This window comes from Pinus tabuliformis, chromosome 7 (genome assembly GCF_031772625.1).
Source record: "Pinus tabuliformis cultivar Carrire ecotype Pingquan chromosome 7, CPIR1, whole genome shotgun sequence".
NCBI lineage: Eukaryota > Viridiplantae > Streptophyta > Pinopsida > Pinales > Pinaceae > Pinus > Pinus tabuliformis.
Window position 1 is genome coordinate 911,285,898 of NC_142293.1, and position 6,320 is coordinate 911,292,217.

Below are 6,320 nucleotides of genomic sequence, written 5' to 3' on the forward strand. Positions count from 1 at the left end.
AATTTAAAAATAAAATGAAATTAAAAATATTTGAAGAGATTTTAAAAACAAATGAAGGTTTCATTGTTTTTTCATTCAAAAAAACCAAGATGGTTATGCCAAAGTTAAATACAAAGCAACCAAATCAACAAAAATGTGGGTACATTTTTTTTAAGCTAGAAAAGAAAACACTATCATTTGGGAAGACACTTACATTCATCTTGGGAAAACACTATCGATTGGGAAAGACACTTTTGAAGATCTTGAGGAGGTCATTGACAGATATATGGACCCGCTTGTGAGCAATTGGGAGCAATCCTTGCTTATAGGAAATTTAGAAGGGGCACAAAAGCAAAGGTTGATAATGTGTTACGGAAAGAAAAATTTGAAAATCCAACAAGAATTCCATATTATTTATCTATTTAACATGAACATCCTCGTGCATTTATTCTCTCTTATATCAAGGGCACAAATCCGCACAATGAGTATGTGGGGTTATATCTTAAAGGTTTCAAATTCAGAAAAAGGATGTTTGACAATCGTGACAAACTTATTGCTCATTTCCAAAAGCACATCAATGATCTTAATTAATTATATATTCTAAAATATTATATATAAATTACTATTATTTAAATTTATTTAAATTTGATAAATATATTATGTTTTTTTATTAAAAAGATTATTTATAATTATATTAACAAATCAATTGAATAAATTTATTATTTTTAGTTATTTTTTTACGATTTATTATATCTCTTCCTACCAAACAGTTCCTCTCAACATAAGAACATATATAAATATGAACATTATTTATAATAAAAACTAATTTAAATCCATGTTAAATTTAAATTTATTAATAAAAAGTTTTTTAAAAAATATTATAAAAACATTAACTCTTTAAAAGAACATGTAGAACACATGAAAACTAAAGTGTGCTTCCAGCCAATCCAAGTTGAAGTGTGCTTCTACAATTTCAACTCTAAGATTCATAGTTGCAGAAAAACTCTTAAGATGATTCCATTGCTGCCCAATCTTTTCATCACATATAACATGCTTTAGAGATTTCAGCCCTCCAACTGATTTAGGCAGCTTCCTCAATCGAGAACACTCTCTCATGTCAAGTTCCTCGAGTTTCTTCAGCTACTCTATTTCCTTGAGAAGTTCTTTCAAGCACTCACATAAATAAATGTCCATATATTCCAGCTTCCCAAGTTTTCCAATAGATGCTGAAGCTCTTTCAAACCTAGACATGCAGGTATTCTTAACATTCTTAAAGAATTGAGCCTCCCAAGATCATTAGGTAACTTTCAAAGACGGTGATAGTTAGTGATAGACCACTTTTGAACTGAAGATATGTCACAAATACCAATGGGCAACTCCTCCAAATGACAACAATGATCCATGTTAAATATAGCATTATGGGAAGCTTTAGATTCGACTGGTTGCCATTGAACTGAGACATATTTCCAAGCCCTTCACATAAGCTCAAAGATACATTTTCTAAGTTCTGTAAGATTTTACTGTGCTCTTGAAGTGGGGGCACAATCAACCTCTCCAAACGAATAGTCTTGAGCTGAGCGAGTGATGATAACAATGGAAAACCCTTCACTATGGCTCTCTTGTTCTCGTAATTAAACACTGTGATGACTTTCAATTTTCTCATTTTACTCAAAAATGATGGAAGAAAGTAATTGGTTGCAGAAAAGAGTAGAACCAAAGCCTCTACCTCGCAAAAATTCATCTTACACAACTAAATCTCTTCCATTGTCCCTGTGTGAATGGAAACTATTTGAGAATCAAACGCTTGATCCTTGAACATCTCCCATTTCCCTGGTACACTCTCCTCCTTTCTAAGCATAAACAACCTCTTCCTGCAAACTATCCTATCTTGGGATGCCATATCTAAGGCCAAGGCTTGCATGACATCATGCTGGGAAAAGTACAGCTTAGAGGCACTTCCATAATTGATTGCTTGACTCCTGAGATTGCTTGTTAAATTCAACATATTTCTACTTGCAAGTTCTAGCAAGATGAAAAAAGCATCCTACCACTCTATATTTCGTACATAAACCCAAATGTCCAATAATGCATCCACAAAGATTTTTCTATCCTCTGGAAATGACCCCGGGTCTAAGAAGCACGTTCGTGCTTCCTCGTCCAAGACATCAATACTAGTCTCTAAGCATTTAAAAAGCCATTCTTTGTTATAATCTGATATTGATTCACTATTTAATAGCTTCTTCTTGGCACTCTCCTACACCAACCAAGGCTCACCATGCTTCCTATCACCTTCAGAGCTAGTGGCAGACCTTTACATTGTGTTTGCACCTGCTTGACTAGATGTTCATTAGCAGTGCTTGGAATTGATTTCTGTCCAAAAGTCCAAAAGTAGAAAAGGGATAGAGCATCACCATCATCCAACAATGGAAATTCATAAAGTTGAGTAGAAGTCATTTTCGGGATGGTAGAACGATCTCGAGTTGTCACAAATGTCTTATATCCTACACCTTCAAATAACAATTTTTCAAAATTTTCCCTAGACCAGACATCATCCAATATCACCAGAGTTGGCTTGGCTTATCTTAGCAGTTGCTACTGCATCTCTCTATGTGCTTCCTCAACATTCTAAAATTCAGTTCTCTTCCTCCGAACAATCTTCTCCCACATGGTCTCTAAAATTACCTTCAGGTTTGGGGACTCTGACACAATGATGAAAATGATATTGTTTTGGAAAACATATTTGATGTATGTCTCATTGTTGAGGGCCAATGCCAGAGTATTTTTACCGAGACCTCCCATACCATGCAAGCCAACAACGGTCACCTCACTGTGGAGCAGAGATGGCTTCAAATTCTAAATATTTTTTCCCAACTTAACTACAAAATCAGATATTCCCAACCCAACATAATTGCAAGGAACCTCGATAAGAGCACCATCAAACATATTATCTGCACCCATTTGTTGAATTATCATCGCATTTTTTTTGGATCATTCGTAAGCTTAGACACGTGTTTGAAGACTGTTTCATTCATCTTGCTCTCATCCATTGACCCCAACTCGTACTGTTGGCAAAGGTTCGTCAACTCTGCTACGAGATTCTTGACTTCAAGAAAGATGTTGGCAGGAATCTGGTACCAGAGGAAGTCGGAGATTCCCCCCTCCAGCTGACGGATTTGAAATCCTTACCTGAGGCTATGAAAAATTTAAAACAACTGGTACCCTCCCACTTTTTCAGCAATTCCACGTCCTTCATCAGCGTTTTCAGGAACTTCTCGTAGCTAGGATTCATTTTTGGGATTTTGTAAATTCAACAAACTCAATAGATGAAATTCCTTTATGAGTCCTGTGAGCACCATATCCAATCTATTGCATGCGCTCTTACAATTAAAGCTATCCATGACAAGTTCCTGTAGTGGCCTCGCTAGCGAAGAAAGAGTCCCGACAATCCAAAGCCTAACCATTATTAGAAGAAATTCAAGTCCGCATGAGAAAAAAGTGTAGTAATTTGGAGATTTCCAGACACCGGCCAAGGCTGGGAGAGGGTGAATTCTGTTGTTTTCTGAGTTGGGTTTTTTCGTGTTTTAGGTTGTGGAATCAATCGATGTTCAGTTGTGTATACAGTGAAGATATTAATGTGCCGTGGAAGGATATCAGTAGAATGTGAAGCATAATAAATTGAGGTAGAAGAGAAATGGTGTTGAATATAGAGCTAATACTAATGCTTAGGGATACTTAGGGTCTGGGAATTCACTAGTAATAAATTCGGGGCCAGATCGGGCCATTGAAATAGAGTAAGAGAAATTCAAAGCTCGGGAGGTAGACTGAAAGTGTTGACAAGTTCCTGTAGTGGCTTCGCTAGTGAAGAAAGAGTCCTGAGAACAGACTCGCAAGCTATCACAATTTTTTTTTGGGCATATGTATTGTTTGACGATTAAACGAAGTGTGGGCAGATAATTAATGCATCAACGAAGCGATCAAACCAACGTATATCAACGAAGCAAATTGCAAATTGCATGGACAAATTCGGTGTAAAAGTATTTTTCATTAATAGAAAAAGAGAGTATATTAAAAGTACAGGGCAGAAACTGTTTAAAAAAAGTGCACATAGTTAATCAAAATTGCATTCAGAAGTAGGAAAAAACTTGTATTTTGCATGAACTCTGAAACTTCTAAAAGAGAAAAATCTGAAGCAAAAACTTGTGCTGCCTGTAAATTTGAATATTTGTTCTTGTGCAAATTATACAAAATTGTGCCTTTGAATATCGTGCTTGATTGTGAATTTGTAAAAGTGATGTAAATGAAAAATCTGAAATTTTAAAAAATCATGTATGCTTTCTATTTAAGAAAAAATTGGTATTTGGAATGGATTTGTAAGTAAAAGTTTGATATACATGTAGTGAAAAATCTAACTTTCTATTTATTTATTTATGTCAAATAAGGAATTTAGTAATTATTAAAAATAAATAAAAGTAGAGATTTTTCCTTATTTCAAATAAGAAATTTAGGAATTTATTAATTATTAAAAAAATTAAAAGTAGAGATTTTGAGAATTTATTAGCTTAAAAATTTTAAAAGTAAAGATTTTGGGTTTATATTTAATCCCTTTATGTTGATCCTTATGTTTTCATTTTTTTAAATGTCAAGATAATATTGAACATATTGTGTCATTTTATGATCTAATCACCTATTGAATTGGTTTTGTTTCTTAAGGTGTTCACTTGAAGCAAGGCATTAGCAAATTTATGAGCCTAAAAAATAGAGTACTAGAATATTATCTTCCAAAGCAACACCAATTTCCATACCATGCTTCTTGTCAAACACGTGGCAACCCTTTGCCCATATGTCACCATTATAAAATGGCTTATCAACTTCCACGGTAGCCTACCTAGTCAATTGGCTATTATATCCACTATCGACCTCTTGGGAAATATCACATAATTTAGTTTAAAACTTGCTTACTTGGTCTTCACATAACCAAACAATGGGTCATCAATTAACATAGTTACCTTAACATCATCTACCTTATCCATCTACTAGATCACTGAGCCTTTATCCCCCAAGACACTTAATGCTCTATACATACTTATTGTCTCGATACTCGACACCTAACATACATATGAGCTTGTAGATTGAAGCCCTAATGTCTCGATAGCGATATCTCTAAAGGCCAATGGTTGGCTATCAAGCCACTAGGCCCTCGGGTAGAGGCTAAAGAGTGTCATTGATACTAATTAGTTGATATCTTAACATCCAAAAGCCCATCATCCACGTTGTCACTATCTGGTTACCACCTAGACATCACCTTGGTGCCAAGTCAACCCTCCATTTCCATGTCAACATGCCACATCACTTGCCACATTGGTATGCCATGTCATCTAGACCCACATTGGTGCGACATCATAATGAGATGTTAGCATGAGAATCAACTACCACACAATTGACATGTGGTATCCCCGGGTACATCAACTCGCCACATAATTACTCTATCGATATCGAGGTTTCTTGTTGGTGACTAGTGTCCTACTTACTAATGTCTACTACCCAATATTATGACATTTTGATAGGTCAATGTTCCAACAACTAATACATTGATAGGTCGATTTCACCTCTCGATGGACTCTAGTCCCCAACCATCAAGTGACATTCCTTGAACCCTCTATCTCCATGAGCTAATGTATAATGTAGGATATGCTAATATCGAGGACATGTTTGACATGGCATCTAGGTTAGTTGGGGCTTTTTGCACAATTAGGTGATGGGGAGCACTATTTGCCATCATTATAAACCATAGGTATATAGATGTTGTATGGGTGTTAATGTGAGGATTTTCCCAACAAGGATGGCTCTTGTCAGGGCCTTGGTCATCATCTAAGGAGAAACACCATTATCATCCTAAGGCCTACGAGTGGTTTTTAAGGCTTAGTAATAATATAGACTATGCACATGGTACAAAACTGCCTCTTGGTGCCTCTAAGGTGAATAGTTGGCCTAGTGGTGCTCATGGAGACCATCTAAGGGATGTTTCTTAGGCCCTTGAACATTTTTTAAGGATGAAAACTAGTCCCTAAGGGCCCAAAAGAGGTGTAACATAATGTTCATGGTCCATGTATAAGCTCCCAAGCCACTTCAATACAACCCCTACAAAGCAAATATTTTCCCCACGTATGTTGTATGGACAATGTTTATTTCCCTCTAGTGGTTAATTCCTATTGACTAATACTATAGATTTTGGAATATCTAGCATGGAAAAGTCATTGAAATTTTTCATGTTATATATTGATGCCTATTGCTACACTTTTTATCTTTCAATCTCTATTTTTCTAGAAATATATACTTGTCTC

The 6,320-nt window shown here is 35.5% G+C and overlaps 1 pseudogene; it reads right to left on the reverse strand.

The window, feature by feature from the left end:
* Nucleotides 1-876: 876 nt before the first annotated feature.
* LOC149250624 (putative disease resistance protein At5g47280) lies at nucleotides 877-3,232 on the reverse strand (annotated as a pseudogene).
* Between the last annotated feature and the right edge of the window lie 3,088 nt (nucleotides 3,233-6,320).